The following is a 21070-nucleotide window of genomic DNA, read 5'->3' on the forward strand; positions in this document are numbered from 1 at the left end:
GCTGCTGTCATGTGAGGAGAGCATGACTCGTATGGCGAGACAAAGTCGCGTAAACATAAACAGGTCGACGAGAGCTTTAATGTTGGATCCTTCGGAATGCCTGTCCTCGAATCTCACAGTATGTGGAAGAAGTACAAATACATCCAGGCTGATTCTATTGTTTGTTTGTCTTTGAGCAAAGCTTTTCATATACATGTGTATTTATACACTTTTATTTGTTGTTGCAGAACACAAGCACTTCCTCTAGAAACCTGCTTTTCCTCTTTGTCTTCTTAGTTGAGAGTTTTGTCTTTCAATTTTGCGCAGCGCTTCAAATTAACCGCTCCTTTCTCCTTTGCTTGATTTAAATAATTTATACCCGACTTGAAGTGCTTTCAGCTGCATCCATGGAACAAAAACACAAATCTGTTCAATCTACGGCATAGTCCAATCTGATTTTGATGAATATAGATTTTTTTGTATAAAGACTGCCATTAGGTCAGCTGAAATAGTTCCATTATGTCTGCTTATAGACTATTCAAACAAAAAAGAAAATACATTATATTTTCCAATGTGATGAATGCTAATAAAATCCACTTCCTTGTCTTTATTTTTGTAAAATAAACATGAAACATGAACGTCGGTAATAACCTTAAAAATACATAATCCTGTTAAGAGAGGAATTTGAATGTGACCGTGTAGTATGCTGCTATAATGTCATTACATTTGTTACAATGTGTTTGTAGTGTTGGTCAACATTGCCTGCTTGTTGCATGGGGTCATTCTGTAACTGGAAAGTAAAAGTTCAAGACGGGACACAGACCACTGGGGCAGATGGGAAATATGTCCCTGCTAGAGAAACAACATGTTTATCATGGACCAACACGTATAAAGAAAGGGCTCTCTTGTATTTTTTGTCCTCTTGAAGGAAATCTTATTTTTCTGTGTGGGACCTTTTTTTATTGTCTCAGAGGAGGCTGGTTGAGAAGCCACTACCTTGTCTTTCACACGCATACTTTACTTTCTCATGGACGTGTTTCAGCATGATCGCTGAGGTGCACATCTTTTCCACCAACCTCACCCCCATCTTTGTGTATATTACAGAGCTATCTTTGATTGATTGCAGCATTTTTTACTGTCAGAGCCCTGCAGTAAGGGTGGGCGCGTTTCCTGAACAATTAGAGAGCATCTGGATTAGAAGTGTAGTCTTGCTGAAGTATGTCAAAGGTTTGCCTCCTTTGTGTTGTGGCTATTTTAAGAGCCGTAGCGCACAAGGATTCGAGTCACATTAGATTATTTTGTCTGCGTCAGATCCAGAGCATTTTTTTACTATCTTGTGATGATGTCTTGTGAGATGTTAAACAAATCCAGTGTTGAGCAGACAAGAGCAGAACGTCCTAGAGAAAGGGAAGTTACTGTTAAGTCATAGCAGCGGAGGTTGGACAGCCGCGCTGGAGTCTAAAGTTTATAGACCCTGTAATAATCATGTGTCTAATTATGGAACGTGTTACTATAAATCCCCCCAGTTTCTCCGGATTGTGTGATTGTCGTCCAATCTTGGCGTTCCAGCCGCCGCAATGACAAGCTGCCGTGGGAGGCGCAAGACGTGTAGCGGTGACCGGGCAGGAGGTTTTCTGGGAAGGCTTGCGAGCCTCGCCCGTGGGAGACGTATTCAGCAGCGATCCACTGAACTCCAGGCCGCGCACTGATGTGGCCGGGGCTCCGGTTTCAGCGGTTTTACATTGTTTGGAGCTTTTCAAAAACAAACTCTTACTGGAACGGGACTGTGAGAAACGCAGTGTCCGAGACCTTTTTCCGCAGGATCATTTTAAAAAAAGCAATCGCTTGTTCCGTTTTTTTTTATTTTTTATGAGAGAACGAGAGTCATGATGGGAAAAACGTTTTCTTCTTTTTGGAGTTGTGGTGTATGAGGTGAGAGAGAGGGAAAGCATAAAAGAGGGGACAGCATTGAAAACAGGGCTTTTTGAAAAGGCGCTCACAATGCAGGCCTTGTGCTGTGATTTGGTCTGTCCTCACCGAGCTGAGCAGAGGAATGGAAAAGATTATCCGCAGGAATGTCTGGGGTGCCCTCAAACGGAGCGGGCCGCGTGACTGGCCAATAGGAGAGAGGCCTGCAGAGCGGCGGGCTAATTTTTTCCTGATGAACTCAGCCGCCTGCTCCACAATGCAGTCTGATTGCCAGGGCTGAACCCACATATGGTCTGTGTTTGGAGGGTCCAAATGACAGGACCAATTCTGCCTGGAGAGAAAACGGGGTGGGGGTGTTGAACGTAGACGTATATTTCTGACTCCCCCTCTTTTTCTGACTTTCTTTAGGTTTGGATGCGGATGTGACTGTCCCGTCTGTAGATTCTCACTACCTGCTGAGGTTAACCCACCAGGTGTGCTGCAAGCTGTTCATCAATCCCTCTTTATTGATGGGGTGTTGTTCAAATAAGTAGCAATTACGCCCAAAGCCAAGCCACATTAGTGTTCACAGCAATCCCACTTCATTACAGTGCCTCGGAATTATCTCACTGCCTCACAAATCCTGCCAATTAATTTGGAACCCATTTGCTATTCAGAGTAGTTGGAAAGAGGCTCAGCGGCCCCTTTTACCTAGAGCCGGGCCAGAATAAACTACATGGAGACGCGAGTGACACAGCATCGCGCTCCGTGAAAGGAATGTGCACGTTCAGTCTCATTGTTTTTCTGCACGGCGCTTTTTAGCATCGGCGCGGCAGTAAAAAGCCATGTGGTGGGCCTCTGGAGAGAGAGGCAGCATGTGTTTGTAGACCTTGTGGTCACACAGCAGGGTTTGAGACCAGAGGTTGGGGCGGGGAGACGGAGGGAGGCTGCACAGAGAGGTCGGGGCCGGTTAAAGTGGCTCGCCGCTCCTCATATTTCCCATCGCGGGGTCCTGCAGAGGTGAGGAGGGTCACGGAGAGGGAGCTCGTTAGCCTCAGCATGCTCCGCACTCCCCGCGCTCTAATTGGCCGGCCGGAGTCGGCGCTTTCGCTGGCTGCTTCCTGTTAGGTCAGGAGCCAGAGGGGCCGGAGAACGCCAAACTGCCGATTATGGGCCCTGGCCCCCATTCATTCAGGATACACACTACGAGTTGTTTTTTCAAACAACTTTCAAGACTCATCCTGAGCAGCGACCAGCTAATCTCTGCAGTTGTTTAATGATGGAGGGTTTACTGGAGGCCAGAGGACTGGGGTTTGTCATAACTGGGATAAGAACTGCCAAACTGTTCAGTTAATTGGCTGTTTTTCATTTATTTTAAACTTGTGAGAAACTGTGAGATGTATTGGCTGCGGTTCCCAAGATACACAAACATGCTGCTCTCTGAAATGATCTTGAGGTCCCTGACATCAGAATTAATGCTTTAAACATTTACATAAAAATGGAATGAGATGGCAAGCCCAAATGTAATCCAATTAAATATTATCAGGTGGAGGTTTTAAAGCCTTTCCCGCTCTTATAAGTAAAGATGAGTACGATGATGGCGTGCTAAGTTTGCGAATGATTAATATCTCTCCCTATTCTGTGATTTAGCAGAACAGAGCTCATCGTTGAGTAATCTGTCATGTAATTGAAAACAAATTTGTTCCAGCGTATTAAAAAAAAAAAAAAAAAAAATCACAGATGTTGTCTCTTGATGTCAGATGGCAGATTGTACTTTAAAAAGAAAACGATTTTCCCAAAAAAATGGGGCCAGCATTTAATTGAAGTAAACTTAAATGTCACAACTATTAGTGCAGCTTTAAGAACTTTGATAGCTTTTTCAAGATTGTCAGTATTTATATGTTTATTATCCATCTTTGTGTGTTTTATGTACCACAAGAACCACAAGTCCTTTTATCTAACAGGCATTGACTGACTCCTCCTAGTAGTTGTCCATCACGTCTGCCAATGGGATTCCCCCATGTCACGCGGTCCCCGGTGCCAGCAGTTAGGATGCATCCGCAGAGATGGAGGTCTCCACGCTGGCCCAGAGTGATGGCAACCGTCCATGGCGGGTCACTAGAAATCAGAGCCACTAAGCCTTTGATAACTCTCTGAGCCTATAATCCCCCAGCAGCACCATCCGAGTGAAATGCTATCTCATTGTTACCGCGCAAAGCGAGCGGCGAGCGAGGTGAGCAGGCAGCCGTTGGACACGGGGGACGGACAGGAAGTGGTCGTTTCTCTGATATCACGCAGCCACTGTCATCTCCACTGTATAATTGAGGGCGGTGGAGTTGAGCTAGATTCATATTTTTTTAGCTCAAATTCTCAAAGGCTATCATTAGAAGGTTATATTTGAATCATGGCAGCAGAAAAGAAACAACATTTAAATAAAAATGATCAAGAGTACAGCATAATTTCATGCCTAATGAATATGTGAGCGGAATACAAATGTATCCATTGTTCCTTTCGCCTTTTAAAATAAAAAAAATAAAAGAAGGGTCTTTGTAATATTTCAAGCAGAAAACAGTCTTTTATTTTAAATTCATTTTCCGTCGCATCCTTGGTTATATTTGGCGTGTGGATAATGTATTCTCTCAGAGGCAGTTTACGCAGATGAGGTGAAATTTCTCTTTGCCACAGATTCCAGCTCTCCCCGGAGTTGATCCTGACCCCATGAGTGAGGTTTATAGTAGACTGTGTGAGGCTTTGCATCTGGAAAGGGAAGAACGAAAAAAAAAAGAAAGAAAACCCTGCATTTTTTATTAACATCAATTAAACATGAATAAGCAAGTTCTCATTCTTCAGGCCCCATGTTGCCTAACACGGAACGGTATGTTAATCACAGCGAGGCACGTTGGTTATGCAGCTGAAATATATGGGCAAATTAAGGAAATGCATGAATATAGATGAATATGGACGTCTTAGCCCAGATCTCTGAGTCCCGATTCTATTGCTGCTGCAGCTGATAGACACATCCGAAGCCGCCGTGTGGCTCCTGCTTTCCCGTCTCGTTTAGCCCGATCCCAAGTGCCATGTTCATGTCAGCGAGGCCGACTGTAAGCGTTGGCGGGCACTGGCCTCCCCCGACCGCGGATAAACATCGGAGGTTTGGGATATGAAAGAATTGCATGCGGAGCCGCTCCCATATGTGTTATAGATGAACGTGATGAAGAAGAAGAGGGCAACATGAGACATGCTTTTGAGCAACGCCATCAGTTCCTCTTTGTTTTTCCTCTTCTTCACTTAAAATGATGGAGAATCCAAAAGGGTTTGCGTTGAACATCTGGATCAGCTAACAGCAGCGGGGCCAGATATTTGGACAAGGCCAGACCAAAGGAAGAGGCCAATATCTGTGATTTATTTATCGTTTCTTATTTTCTCTTGGAGACGTGCTCTTCCTGCTTGTTATGCTTTGCTTGCAACATCCGATGCTGCTTTGATGGACTATGAAAAAACAACAGCGCGAGAATGCGGGGAACGTTGTTCTTGGCATCGCTCGCTTGACGTGTCACTTTTGCAATTTGGACTTTGGGTCACGACGTATGATTACGTGGCGTGATGCTGTCTCATGTTCCCCCCCCTAAACCGCGCTGTTCCAGCAGGGTCTCTGCACGTCCACCTCGGTCCACGTCTTGTTTGTTCACTGGCCTGTGTGCTAACGTGGCGGTGAGGGAGCTCAGGTGTCCTTTTTTAGAGTGGACTGGGAGCTTGATGCCGTCAGTGGCGACTGTGGCTGTTCCTCTTCTCACTATGGCCAGTCGCCTCCGTCCTCGTCGATGGGAGTTTGAAGGGCAACGGCAGCTACAGATCATCAGACTGTGTGCTTCCCCCCCCCCCCCCCCCCCCCCCCCCGTGCCCCTGGAGGAGGAGGAGGAGGAGGAGGAGGAGCAGGGGAGATAGAGACACACATTCATGGATGTTGAGGTGGAGAGAGAGAGAGGGGGGTGAGGAGTAAGCAGAGGAGGGGGAGAGACTGTCGGTATTTTGATGCTAAAGTGATTCGACACGCTTGGCATTATAGCTGGCTTGGTGCGGAGGAGGGGTGGAGGCAGCGCAACCGAGCGCTTGATCCGAATGTCACCGCGGCCGATCTCATGGAGTGGAAGGTCAGGAGCATCGCACCTGCCACCCCGGCTCACGCAGGCTCCGCCCTTGTGGGGACCAGGAACCGAGGGGTGTGGGTTAGGGGACGAAGGGTCCGTGGAAGATGTGTGTAAGGTGGAGAAGGGGGGGGAGGGGTAGGCAGGGTGGCAGAGCACTGACCTCCCAATGTCACATGTCTCTGCTGCACAGCAACAGGCCCACCCGAGTGTGCTAATGCAGGCGGGTACATGCTGGGGATGTGAGAGGTGGAAGAGGGGGAGAAGTGTTTGCAACTCCCACGTGCCTTCTCCTTCGGAGAGCCGCTTCTCGAGGTGCACGGAGGAGGAGAGGGGCCGATGGTAATTCGGCGGCTAATGGAAATATCTTGTCGGGATTCGGTGTTGGTCTGAGCAGCCGGCGGCCCTGGAGGAGCAGACTGCGGCCGCCGCGGCGACACTCGAGGACCCGGTGTTACCAAACAAACAGGACGGCAGTCGAGATGCAGGAAGTCTCCACGCGAGTGCGGACCGTAGTGGTGGTTTTGTCTCTGATAAAAAATAAAAAATGGATAATTCAAGCTAGTTCACTCCAGCTTAGGTCACCATAATATTGTACTTAACAGTAATTGTTGAGATCATTAGCAACGCATTAGCATTCGCCTTAATTTTCTCTTCCAAATTACTTTGGCGAACCTATTAAAGCGGATCATCGGACTGCTCATCAAGTGACTTGGAAAGTACAATGTCATGATTAGCAACAGAAATGAAGCGGAGTTATCCGTCAGCCACGGCATCGGCCTCCTTCCATGGGCGCCGGGAGACTTTGGGGCGGAGGGGGGCAGCTGCTGCAGGAAGTTGACCTTTAGTGGTCTGCCCATGCGGACGGCTTAGTCAATGGGTTCCGTCTGATGGAGTGGATCCTGTGTGAAAGAGGGCACCAAATGCCACGGGGGCATCATGTCCACAAGTCCATTACAGCCGCTGACATTGAGCTAATTGACTGACGCGGCGTTGGTGGAGCAGCGCTGGCTCCACTTTGAAATGAGGATGGGCAAAGAGAGAGTTGTGTCCAGAGAGGGAGGGGAGGAGACGCTGAGCAATCGTAGACAGTCGAATAGAAACTAGATGGCTCGGCATCATGTCTGGGGTTATTTATCTGTTATTTATCACATGCTTTCTGACTGCGTGGTTCAGTTAACCAGACGTTTTTATGAATAATACTGATGAGATCAGCTGGTTCCCAAAGTTTGATATGACTAGGGGAGCATGATGTGAACACACACTTTTAAAGTCAAACACAGCAGGACTCGGTTCAGTGTGCTGACAGGCGCCTTATTCAGAGTAGAGCTGATGAACAGATCATGGATCACTTGAAAAAAAAAAGGCCATTTTTTTAGCTAAAATACCAACAATACGCTAGATGTCAACCAGCTATGTGAAGACAGAGCCTGATTTGCATTTTTTGGGGGAGAATTGTCAAAGGTTTGCTTTAAATATTCTTGCAATTGAATGGAAACACAGCTACCGACATGTCATGGATGCGTCATACCCGCTCACACTCTCATCTGCCTCGCTCGCCTCCCCGCGGGGCGGCAGGAGCCTCGCCCAGGAAGGAGTTAATCATTTACGTGACAGTTTTGCACTAAATATTATGAAACCATTTAGACGGCCTGGAACATTTAGTCCCTATCTGATAATGCTCTTCAAGTAAAGATCTCATCTCCCCGGGGAGACAACGGCATCAGGACGAGGGCTTAATGTCTAATATCGTTGCTGTTGTTGCAGGAACAATCTGCGTATGGTTATGTTTTGCATGGGTGTGTGTGTGTGTGGTTGTGGTCCACTGTGCATGCATCCACGTGTGTGTGCTGTTTTAAAAAAAGGCTGCGAACGCTCCGTCTCTTTCCCTGCCAGCTGTGCCTGATGGCGTTCTGGATGCACCGTGCAGGTGAGCCACAAACAAATGACTCCTGTTTGGCTTCCGCGCCGAGATTTGTTTTCCCCTCACCTACGTGACGAGTTCATCGGGGTGCGATTCTCTAGAACGTCTATGTCAAAGGCGGGAGCAGCGGCAGCAGCTGCCTGTAACCCAAGCTGATTATGAGCATGTATTTGTGTTTATTAAACACCCTCCCATCCCACCCCGCCATCTGCTCCGTGTATTGTGATACGCAGGCGGCGGCCCCTGTGCATGAGCCCGATGATTACCCGACACCCCGATGCGCCGCCGGTTTCATTATTCAGGCGCGAGAATCCAAACGGACGGCGTCTGGTGTGGAACACGCATGTAGGAACGCGTCATATCTGTTATTGATGTGCAGACAGACGCAACATCGCTACTTCCAGAAATGTGATCAACGTGTGAAGTGAAGCGTACGTGGAGGCCGCTGTCGGTTTTTCTGCCCTCGATATGTCTGCCAAAGGTCACAGGGGTTTAAAAGAGTTTCCAGAGCTTATGGAAAAACAAACACGTCTATTATCACCCACGATACCTCTGCGTTATGTGATAATTGAGCATTTGTTGATTTGGTCTCTCGCTACGACAGCATAATCATCATCTAGTACGTGGGAGTGCAAAAAACCGAACGCCCGACCAGAGCAGCAGCGGACATGAGATAATGATCACGACCCCGATAGGAGCGAGATTCTCCCAACAGTGTGCCGAAAGCAGTATTTATAGCGCAGATTTATGGCTATTTGTTATCAGACTGACGTGAGTAATCACCTCAGATGTCGACGCTATCGGAAGAAGAGAGACCAAAGTTGACTTTGTTCTGCTGAATGACTGTGAAAATGTCTGTGATTGGTCTTTTATCTCTCAGAATGTTACCTAATGTGTAACCACGTCTTCACTAAGCGGCGTTTGCATGTCAGCAGAATTCAAAACACAGATGTAGATTTACGTAAACCTTACACAACCTGTGGATGTATTTTTTTTTTCTTCTTTATGGCGACTGTGTTGAAAACATGATATCTTATGTCTCTTGGATCTCCGTGCAAATTCCAACATTTCCTAGTCGTTTACAACAGCAACATATACTGTGGCTCAACGTCATGTGTGCTAAGGTGTGTCCTAATAGAGCTTTATGCCTGATAGTGTGATTGTGGAGACCTGTCCATTCAGCGCTTATACTTCTTTGCGAATGATGTAGTATTAGACCTGCATAAAGCTGGGGGGCACAAGAGACGCATTAAAAAAGGGAGAAAAAAAACCCAAACGAAAGTCTCTTTCATGAGAGCTCCCGCTGCCTCCTTAATGGCCACACTTGCAAGTTTGGAATGCAGGATTTATGAGGAAATGCATATAAAAAACAATAATTCAGTAAACTGAATTTGATGTCTTACATTGGTGTTATGGCTTTATGAGTATATTTAGACGGACAAACTTTATTTAAAATCTTGTTTTTTACCCGTTTTCAGTGTCATTGACTAATTGTGGCACCTCTATTGTGGGTCTGTGTCTAAATGACTTTCACACTTTAGAAGGTTGAGGTTTTTCAGCTGCAGCTTGTTGGGAATAACTTTCTTGACCAGGGGCAGAAACTTAGTGACACGTCGATGCACGTTATGGGAATCAATGTATTTTTGTAGCCAGTTACACCGACAAATTGCCTCAGGTCTAATTCCTATATAGTTCCAATACGTCTAAACAGATGCACCAATAAATCAGCCATGACAAGCCCATCGGTGTCAGGTGGAGCATCTCGCATTGATATCGTATAATATAATAAACACACCTTTACATTCTTGTAAATAGAAACTGACTCATAAATAGATAAATGCATACAGTTTTAGATAGATAATAAATAGTTGGCTCTATAATAAACACACAGCTACAAAAATGTTTATTGCTGTAAAATATAGTTTGAATGAAGAGATACAATCCCACTTTTGAATTGGCCAATAAACGGTTGCATTTCTACTTCTAAAGGCCCATTTTTTACATTAGAAGTAAATCCAGAATGACGACTGAGTGATGTACAAGATATGTGACAGGCTGGATGCTGGAGCCCAGCGATCACCTCCTCGTTTGATCTCCATCTCACTCTGCCCGTGACATGATGAAATGAAAGCAACAAAAAAAAACATTTAAAGTGTATTTTAGAGTTGTCTACTGACACGGCCTCCTCTGGTGGCTGATGGCTGTCTAGAGGTCCCCGAGTCCCCGCAAGAACAAAGTCGGCTACTTCAAACCGGTATTAGACATTACTCAGAACAATAACATGCCTGTCAGATCTGAAACACGCTCCCGTCGGCCATCAAACATTCAAAGACGGGATCTGACACATGCCAGGACGGACACGGCACAAGTCACATGTCGGGACAAGCAGGACCACATAGCGGCTGCACCATTGTCTATCCTCTGAGTTATTTGAATGAGCAATGAATTGTTGAAGGGAGGAATATCCAGTGGATTTCAAGCCTGGATGACATCAACAACAGCAAATATTGAGGGAAAAAGTCACATAGTGGAGCACGCAGGGAGGCCGAGATGTGTGGATAAACAGGGAAGAGTCCCAACATGGACCAGAGAGCTGGTTCAACTCCACACGAGAGAATCAGCTGTTTGTAGGCGTAGCGAGGTTTTTGAGGATCTTTTGTCAAAGTATTCTCCGACGGTGCGGTAAATCCGAAGCAGTGGCTTCAGGAGGAGGAAGCCGTCGACATGAAAGCAGCTGTAAACAACAGCGCTCGTGTTTTCTCTTCACCAGAAGACGCTCATGAATCCTTGAAGATGTTTTATCTGCCGTTTCGTACTGTACATGAGACTGCACTCACCGTCTGAGTGATGCAAGCGACTTCCTTCCTTTCATCCTCGCTGAGAGGAGGAAGGATGTGTGGAGGACTTCCGTCTGGTCTCATTGATTAATGTGGATGCTAATTTGTGTCACATGTGTTTGACTAAAAGCTTCCGGCTTTAATGTCATACTTACAGGATCTATATTATGTTTATTTGTTTTTCAATCCATGCCTGGGTATTTAAGAATTCAGATTTTGTGTATTTTTTAAATAATATAATCCCTCATCATTTAGACTGAATGTGTGTGTTCTGTAAATCATGGGATAAAGCAGTGGGACAAGTTTGTATTTGCTCTGCATGTTTACTTTCCGTGTTCTATATTACAAATCCCTTAGCACGACAAACCAGGAAGGCAAAGGGCCCTGCCTTCCTGTTTGTGTGCTGCTGGGAAGTGAGGGGGGGGATTGGCTAAGAAACGAGGGGAAATTAGAAGAACACGCAGTCGTCATTCACGTACAATCCTGCAAACCACACATGACAAGAAACGTGTGTTTTATTTCTCTTCTTGGAGCTCATCATAATGTTTCCACGCGTCCGAACGTCGTTTCTGTGAATCTGGAGTGTTTGATGGTCTTTCCTGGTTTTTCCCTCATTACACTGAGTTGCAGAGCAATTTCTCAGTGGAAGCAAGAGACTGGACTGCTGCTAATGAGCATTTACCGGATCACTTGCCTCTCCACTTCCTGTCGCTTTTTTTTTTTTTTTAGTTTCATTTCTGTGAAAATGTTGACCCTGGATTTTTTAGAAATTGAACCCTTTTTAAATGTGATTTCATCACCTCAATATGTCTTATTCAGCATTAAGTTGAACTTTGCTCCGCCCTCATGTCACTTCTGGACCATCTAACTCTGCATTTTTGTTCATTTGTCTTTTTTCCATGTGTTTGTGTTTTGAATCAAGTCATGTGATTTCTCTTTTAAAATTAAGTTTCAATATTATGCTATTTTTTAATCACATTTCTGGCAGTTCCACTCCAGGATTGATTGAAATTGTAAACAAAAACATGAGGAAAAACATACTTCCCGTTCCTTTTTCTTCCCCTTTCACTCTTTGACTTTTCCCCTCGTCTCTCTGTTTTCTTCTCCCTCCTCTCTGCCTCTCTTCCTCTTCTTCCTCCATGCGATTAGTCCCGCATCATGTTTCCAGCGGATGTACTTCTGGGCCAACTAAGCCAATAAATACGGTCTACGTGATTGATCCTTCGGCCTGTCTTGTTTACACAGTGTGCGCTCGCCTGCACCCAAAAGAGATGTTGACCTTTCACACATGGAGCAGCTCAACCTCTTTATCTTGCATCATTGTGCAGCTGAAGAGTCGGTCGCCCACGATCACGTGGAGAAGGGGCTTTGCTGACGATAGCAGAGAAAAACACTCTGTGAGTGGGGATGATGAACAAGGAGGGGGGAGGGGGGGGGTTCCTCTGATGTTCACGTCCATATAGTTTCATCGCCCCTGGCGGAGGGCTTATTTATTGTAGGGGCCGTGTGTGGAAGACAGAGGCGGCGTTGTGCATCCACCGTCTCATGAATCACCCGCTCCGGTGATCTTGTGACCCGACGTGCCCCCCGGTCGACTCCGGAGTTCAACGGTCGCCTCTGAAGCTCATCTCTGAGATGCACTTCAACATCATAGAGCAAAAGGTGTAAATTGGCCCTCTGTTGGTGGTGGACTGGATATGCATGTGACTTTTTGACTGGAACTTGACTCCAGTCTGATTTTCCACAGTTTCAAAGTCCAAACTGCAGAGGAAGTCATGGTTAGGTTGCAGTTGTTGCCGTTTGACCTGGCGACCCCTGGCTGCCGATCCCGATCGCCCACTAACTGATCTCATCCTCCATAATACGCTGTTGTGTTTGACTTATTATGAGCACAAGGACGACTGTTAGATGCCGTTTGCTTTCGAGCAGCAGAGTTGTGAAAGGAGTTGACCTCCTGCTCGTGCTCCGACCATTAGCATACTTGCTCAACTATGTATTCCTTCTTGCCGTCCTACATCATTCTCTTCTGCTGCTTTTTTCTTCTTCCTCGCAGCACTTTCCCTGAGGTATAGGGGGGGGGGGGGGGGGGGGGTAGATAGAGGGAGTGGAGAAAAGAGGAAAAAAAAGAGAAAGGCAGAGAGCTAAGATATTCTACAGGGGATTGTGGGAACCCACTGATAAAGGCTTGCATCTTAATCCATCCTAAGGCCTGTCTTACGGTGTACGATGAGCTTTTATGTGATCATTAAGAGTGTGGGCTCGCGTGCACGTCCACGTCCATGCGTGTGTGTATGTGGGCTTGGCGTATTTGATATGGTAATGTTTTCTATTCGTGCAATCACTGATGCAGAAGTTCAGTCCTTTGAATCTTGCATTTCAAGGCTCTTAGAGATCTCCAAATATCTTCAGAAGAAACACGGCACACCTCTTTACTTTGACAACAAGGCTCCGCTGCTACACACTGAGTGCATAACGACTTGTTTTATGGCTCATAAGTGTATTAAAAGCACTAATTAATGCCTCACAATTCTCCTCCTAATGCAGTGCACTAGGTAGGGATCTCTCTCTCTCTCTCTCTGAGCTTATGCCTTCAGCTCCCTCGCTCCTCCTTGAGCTTTAGTGGAATTTGTCTGATGTGCGCCAAGGGGAGGAGAGGAGGGAGGCGCTCATCTTGTTTCAGTGCTTTATGAGTCTGACGTGTACGTCTGTAATTGCGGTTATGGGTGATTAAACTCCCGATGCCCCTCAGGATCCGCAGCCAGCTATCAGTCAGCGTCAGGCCGAGCTGCTGCTTCCAGAGCTCAGATTGGTTCATCTCGGTGTCTGTCCCTCAGATGAGGCTGCTGCATGTCACACGCCTCCATATTCCACCGCGGAGCTGCTTATGTTTTTTTTAATCTGTAAAATGCCAGAAAATAAGAACAAAGTGCAATTTTCCCAGAACCTCAGGTGTCATTTTGTAGATTATTATTATTGTGTGTGTCTGATCAACAGTTATAATAGTTATTTATTATGCTAAGATGCCAGATTCTCCAGCTTGTGAAATGTGAGAATGTGCCATTTTCTCTGTTGCAAAAGGAAATGCATTTGGTTAGACCAAACAAACCCGGAGGACTATAAATGTTTTTCTTTTCACTAGTTTCTGACATTGCAATGATTCAATTTGATTTAAAAAACACCCACTAAACTGATTGTTACCAGCCCTGCTATTGTTTTCACCCTGTGAGTCCATGTGTGCCATCGTGACGACGTGCCGTCCTGGAGACAGAAGAGGTTTTGAGGACTCTGTCTCCGTTTATATTCCGGTCTGTGGACAGATTGAGTCACCATGACAGCAATGCTACCGTGTTCGATGTCAGGAAACTTAACAGGTCTGTAAAGATCAAAATGAAGTATTGAGATGATTTGACGTCCCGGCTGGTGGAATGATGGTCTGTCGTTAGTGTTGAACAGTAGGTGTCCCTGAGACTTGTTTAAAGGTAGCGTTACTATTTATATGGTGTGTGGGTGGATGGAAGACGTGTATTGGAATGAAGAATCAGGTGATGTTTATGCTTTCATGCCTGGCGTTGTATCCGTATGGTGTGTTTATGTGCGTTTCTATTTATGACTTAAAAAAAAAAACAGAAAGGAGGGAGGCCTTGAGGCTTGCCGCTTCCTGGTCTAATTGGCATGTTAATCATGTCTCTGTGGTGAGGATATCAGTGTGTATGTAAGAGATCCATGACTTATCTCCGGAGGCAACGTGTGACCGCGGGAGTCCTGTCCTCCTCGCTGATCTGCTCCGACACTCCCATGGTTCCTCTCAGCTGTGGAGCGGAGAGGCAGCCAGGAAAGCGAGCCTCGGCCTATCACACGGGGTCGAGTCCAAATAAAACACTTCAGCATGTGTGTGGTAATGAGGAGCTGTGTATTTGTGTGCGAGTTATCTGTCAATGGCCTCCTCCTCCTCCCATTAGTTTGCCGACTTGGCTGAGGCCTGCTCCTCTGTTGATGTTTGGATGTTTTCTCTTGTAAGGAGAAGAGGAGGAATCCCACACCCTCTTTACCCTCCGGACTCCTGTTAGTCATGGCAGAATGGCCTCACAGAGAAGAAGGCAGGGTCACGAGGGCAGCAGAAATAAGTCGTGTCAGAAAGACAGAAATATTATGAAAAAAAGGGGTTGAAGATTAGAGGAGAAAGGCCGAAAATAACTCCCGTTGCGCCACATCTGAAGCCCTCGCCTCGTCCTGACGGAGGCCGGGCGTCTGGGTCAGCTCGGGTCAGCGTCGCTCTGTGATGTCAAAAGGCTCGCTGGGGGCTGGGGGCTGTGGGGGGGGGGGGGGGGGGGGATGACAGAATCTAGGTTGATGAATGTGTGACAGCCCACGTGGACCATACACAGCATGATTACACTGTGAACTCTTTCACACTGCCGCGCTCCTTTATGCGCTTCTGAAACAAACTGGGTATTGTAGTATTGTTTTTGTTTTTCTGCACTGAAGAAAAACTCTTTGTCGTAGTCATTTTGTTGTGTTCATTTCTTCTTTAAACAAACGGAAACAAAGAAATGCAGTAGGAGTTAATATAACATTAATTAATGATAAAAATGAACTTGTTAATGTAATAAAACATTATTTTTTGAGAAGGTGCCAACACTGCTACATTCTTGAGTTTTGAAATGTTTTTCTTTCCATTCTTTAGGCTTGTAACCTCAGTTGGTCTAATGTTAGTTTAGGACGGTACAGTCAGGGGATTTTATGAAAATGTTGTGTAATGATAACCCTGGCCAAAATAATTGTGACTCACAATATTGTTCCGACAATCATCCAAATATGCTTAAAACTCTTGAAATGGTACCAAAACATACACTCCCTTAATGTTGCCTTTAGTTATTAAAACAAATCGTTTTATTGCATATGAGATGGGATAAACATTTTTTACTTACTAATTTTAACTGTAAAACACTGTTGATAAATCATAAGGTCTTCCTGCTTGAATAAAAAATAGCAACATTGTGGGAGTCTGTCATGCTATATATTTTTTCATATACATTTGATATATTTTTTTAATCAGTTTTGCTTCTTGACATGTTAGTGAGCTAGGCAGTTTTCTAAAGTCACTTATGTGAGAATTTCCACTTTTATACTGATATAATGAATAGACATTCATGTTTTTATGTATTGCTTTCTGCTATAAATCCCATATCATCTCATGCAGTGTGAAAAACCCAAACAAATAGAAGCTACTTCTGCTGGATTTTTGATTGCCATCAACCTTTATTCCATTATTTAATTAAAGCACATTATGCATAAAAATGGTCACACGTATGTATTTAGTCTTTCTTTAAACTGATAAAGGCCTACACAGGGAGAAACCAGTTATTTAAGGCTTTAACACTGTTTTCTTCAAGAGCAAAGTTTGTTTCTTTAGTGCATCCCGTTCATCCCACCATTGTCCTTTTTTAGATTCAATTAGGATTCTTGACTATTCTTGGTGTTTTTCAGCCTTTTGATCTACTTTCTTTTTTCACTGGACAGAGTAAAAACAAAAATCCCCCTTAACTTGATGGAAAAACCCGAGCTGAAGCTCCTTTTGAAAGTTTTGCTGGACAGCGTGTGTTCGTTGGAAGGCTGCCAGTGAAAATGCAAGAGAGGGGAAGTCAGCAGACTGGCTGTCTTCTGTTCACTGTTGTTCAGATTGACTCTGTCAGGCCAGCCTTTGAGGCCCCTGATCCAGGTGGTCTGTTCTTCGCCGCGCCCCCACTTTCACCCTCCCCCTCCCTCGGCCTCAGCCATCCCGTGCCCACAAACATGCCCGGCATCGGCAGCTTCCTCCCCAGAGCGGTGGTGTCTTCCCTCCACCAATGGCAAGCCTCCGTAGCTATGGGCACATTGGCGTGAGCCAATGAACAACACCTGTTTCTCTCGAGCATGGCTGCCCATGCCAATCATAACAGCCACCTTATTTGGCCTCTGTCATGAAGCCAATCCCAACACGTAATTTGAGGGCATCCAGGCCATGAGAGGTGCGGGCAAAGAGAAATATGGATTATATCGCCGGGGGGACGGAACCTTCCCGAAAGTGACTTTCCCGGCACAAATGTCACAGCGAATGTGCGTTGCGTCATTGCATCATCGGAAAAAAGTATCGCGCAAGTAAAACAACCTTTTGATAGGACTGAAGGATCATTGTTCAGTGCACTCTGGAAAAATGACGCATTTTGTTGCATTTCAAAACCGTGAAGGCTTTGCCTGTACGTGCTGCTCAGCTGTGTGTGTGTGTGTGTGCGTGTGTGTGTGTGTGTGTGTGTGTGTACGAGAGAGAGAGTTTTCTTCTACAAATAACACCACCGGAATGCATGTAGTTCATGCTCTTCCTCCATTTTATGGGAAGATAAGTTATTAACGATGACATGAGCATACAACAAAAAAATTGTATTCAAGCACCGGTTGAAAGTTGTTCGCGTGTAAGTGACCAATGGTGTAAGCTACTAAAAGTAGATGTTAAGTGTGTTTCTTGTTGATAAATAAGAAGGTCCTTTATGAGCACCGCTGGCGTGGGGGTCTGTGGGGCCGCTCGTCTGAAGCAGCCTTCCTTCCGAGGCCCTTCACTTGGAGCATACAAAAGACCTGCGTGGAGCAGTTTTAGCTCCAACACCTGGAGACGGATCGACTCCCAGGTGTTTGTGTTGTGTTCCTGCTCTCTAAACACGAGCTAGACAGAACTGCTGGGCTCCATAATGAAGGAGAACGTAAACACAGGTGAGAACACGAGCACGAGACACAGCCGGGAAGCCGACGCAGGTATCTGTGGAGAGGAAACGGAGCTGGCAGCCCTCGCACCGGCGTGTCTTCCCAGGACATGAAAGACTCGCTGCTCCGAACTGGGATTATCCTCCACCTCTGGGGAGTCCCTCTGATGAGCGCAGAAGGCAGGAGGAAAGACGTGGAGAGAAATTGAAGGAAACAGGGACACAGGAGAGGGAGGATAGGAAAAAGTGAAACGTGAGCTGAGCACCAGGGAGAGATGAAGAGACAAACATCCATCGGCTCTCATCCACATGAATTCCTCTTCTGGGCCTGCTGATGCTCCCCATGCTTCAGTTGACCACCTTTTGTGCATTTTTTATTTATTTATTTTTTCAACCCCCCTCGAAGAATGTCCCGTGTTGCTAATTCACCTGAGAGCCTTGTCCTCGTTTGATCGGCCTCCATCCTGGAAATCATCTCTGCAGGCTCAGACGGTTTGAATCAGTTGTGATCGTTCCTCTCCTGCAGCAGCGAACAAAGATCTGCACCGCGAACGTCTCCCCATGTACAAATTGATGTGTTTTTCTGGAATCATTTTTCTTTTCTTTATTCTGTTGCAGTTTGAATACACTGAAACTCACTTCTAGATCACAAGTCGTTGGATGGTCATGTTATGAAAAATGATCTTTCAGTGCTTCTACATTAGGCGTTTTGTGGGCTGCTTATACCTGAAAACGTGATTCAACAAGTCATTCAGATTTGACCCTACCTTTTGATTGTACTGGGGGGGTCATTAGAATAGCCCCTCCCCTATCTGATCTGAGCCAATCAGAGCCAGCTGTCTCTCAGATAGGTGTTGCATATTTGAGCTATATAAGCACATGTTCTAGTAGACACTCAAAATACAAGTATGAACCTCGAACTGAGCATGTGTGTCCTTGAAGACATTTATCTAATAAAAAATATATTTTTAAATATAGAAATATTTTCCCTTTCATCTTTTCAAGGACCAAGGTTTTGTGCTTTTCTCTGTTTCATATCATAGGCTGCATATCCAACCATTGGTTGGAAAGAAAGAATTAATGACTGATCTAAACTGTGATGGCATTTTTCACTCTTGATTCACGATACAGACATTCTCCTTGAAAATGAATGTTTGCATTCGATGTCTTGAGGTCTTTCCTCTCGACTTTAAGAATACGGGACTTTCATGACGTCTGAAACGAACTGAAACTTGCATGAGAAGATTTCCTCGCAGCGTGTCGGTACGGAGCTGGTTTGAAGCGTTCTGGTCGAATGAAACCGAGCATTCGGAGGAATAACGCTGTTGACACAAGGCTGTTTGACTTGTCCATGTGACTTATTTTGTTGAGAATGGGCCAAAAGGTAATTGATTTTGTGTGTACTGGACAGACTGTCTGTGTGCAGTGGAGCACCAGAAGGGGGTGGGGGTTGTAAGGTCGGGCCTCATCACTCAGTGCAACTATATTCCCCTGATTGAGTTTATTTGTGTTGGATGCAGTATCTCAGCGATCCTGCACCTTCCGCCTGCACGACTTTGTTTGTTTGCTGGGAGACGACGCAACGATCCAAATACACTCCTCCATTGACAATTGTACACAGAACACCCACAACACCCCCCACCCTTATTGAGGCATGCCCCCCCTCACACACACACACAGGCTTGCAAGGCCTCTTCCTGCAGCACGTACACACATAGTTTCCCATCTCATTCCCTCCGACCGGCCTCCAGGGTTTCCAGCTTTCTCTGAGACTCTCTCGCACTTTCTCTTCCTCCTGCTTCCCGTTTGAATCCCTCTTCTCCTCTCTCTCGCTCTTTCTACATGTCCATCTATTGATCCATCTATCACATCCTCCCCTTTATCTTCCGCTTGTTCCCCAGAGGCAGAGCGAAGGAGGGGCAGTTCCAGCTCCGGGCCAGGAGCCAGAACCTTCTCCATTTGGATTTCATTACAAACAGACCGGCATGTGACAGAAGAATAATAATCAGAGGGGGGAAAATGAAAGAGAGATTTTTCAAAGGCTTGTAATGTAGTCAATAAATTCAAGCGTTCTGCTGGGGAGGGGGGGCGCTGGTATTGTTTCTGTGTCCCGAAACCTAAATGTGAAACAGCTTATTTTGTCTTAGCTGACTCCAACTGAAAAGGAGCCGTTATCCTAAATCACATTGGAGAACAGTCAGCATTTTATGGGCCGTGATACTGCCTCTATAAACCGGTAAGGGGGGGGGGGGGGGGATCCAGGTGTTGCTCAGGATCAAACACACTGCAGACCCACTGCACTCAACTCTTCATGTGTTTCTCGATACAAATCTAAAGCGTCCATCATCTGCTGCATCCGAGCGAGTCATCAACCTGCAACTTCCTCCTTCTGATGTCACTGGGGGAACGGACAGTTTGTTTCTCCTTCTCAGTAATTGGCGTAATTAGTCTCCACGGACTGATGGCTTTATGACCACTGACTCACAGCAAGACACTTAGAGGACGCACCGTGTGGATTAATTCCTCTCCCACTCCTCCACACCGGTGGCTGTTCGCTGTCTGCTCTTCTTCATTTACATCGAAGGGTAATTGTTCCATTTGGAATACAACCGTAACATGTTTGGTTTGAGATGATGACGTTTAATAGGCTGAGCTTAACTGCGGGTCGGAACACATTCTTTGTTTTAAAAATGGGGAGGAGGCAGGAGCGCCCTCTCTGGTCTGACCTCCCGCTATGCTCTTAGACTAGGTCTCCAAACTAGACCTGGTAACCTTTCTTTCCTTACCTATAATCTCACTCATAGTGTTGGTCCTTATTCATGAAATCAATAAATCACATGTTCTGACCAAATAGGAGAAAAACATTTGGTATGAGTAGCTGTCACTGTAATACATCATGTCCAAACATTTAATTCAGTCAAATGGTATTCAAACAATTTGTTGAAATGTAAAATATTAGTGATTTTAGGTTGGCCAGAGATCCATAAATTGATAAATCCTTCCACAGCATGCATTGCTGGAAAGCAGCAGGTGGTGAGCTACTTCTAGAATGTTAAATTGAAAACGTTTATTTAAAAATTTCTACAAAATATGACCTCACTGACCACTGCTCAGTTTCCTTTGAATGGTCGCCCCATTCTTGTGGTAGTAATTTCATTTCCCAAAGCACACTTGGTGCTTTTTGAATATGACTTTCCCCTATTTTCCCATAAAGACATTTGTTTCCTTTTTTTTATTTCAGTCCATAATCGTCAATCTTGCAGAAACGTGTCATTTGCTCGAGAGCGGCTGTGCATCATCCTGCCAGGTTTGATGTTGTCAAACTGAAATAACCAGAAGCGGATTCCTCAAAGCTCTTGCTGTTTAACTACACACAATCTTGTGTTGTGCAGTCCGTTTGTTATCTCCCTGCGCCTGTGTGTACATATGCTCGGCCATGTGCCTTCAAATGTGGTTTGGCAGCGAGCGAGCCCAGATAAGGGCCTGTGTTGTGATTTTCGTGTCTGGGTGCGACAAAAGAGGGAGCTGGATGAATCTTGGCTC

General features: G+C 45.6%; 1 protein-coding gene across 4 annotated transcripts in view; it reads left to right on the forward strand.

The window, feature by feature from the left end:
• rxraa (retinoid X receptor, alpha a) overlaps positions 1–21070 on the forward strand; it is a 99183-nt gene that overhangs the window by 27765 nt on the left and 50348 nt on the right. The window lies entirely within an intron of this gene.

Source organism: Eutrigla gurnardus, assembly GCF_963514095.1.
Source record: "Eutrigla gurnardus genome assembly, chromosome: 19".
NCBI lineage: Eukaryota > Metazoa > Chordata > Actinopteri > Perciformes > Triglidae > Eutrigla > Eutrigla gurnardus.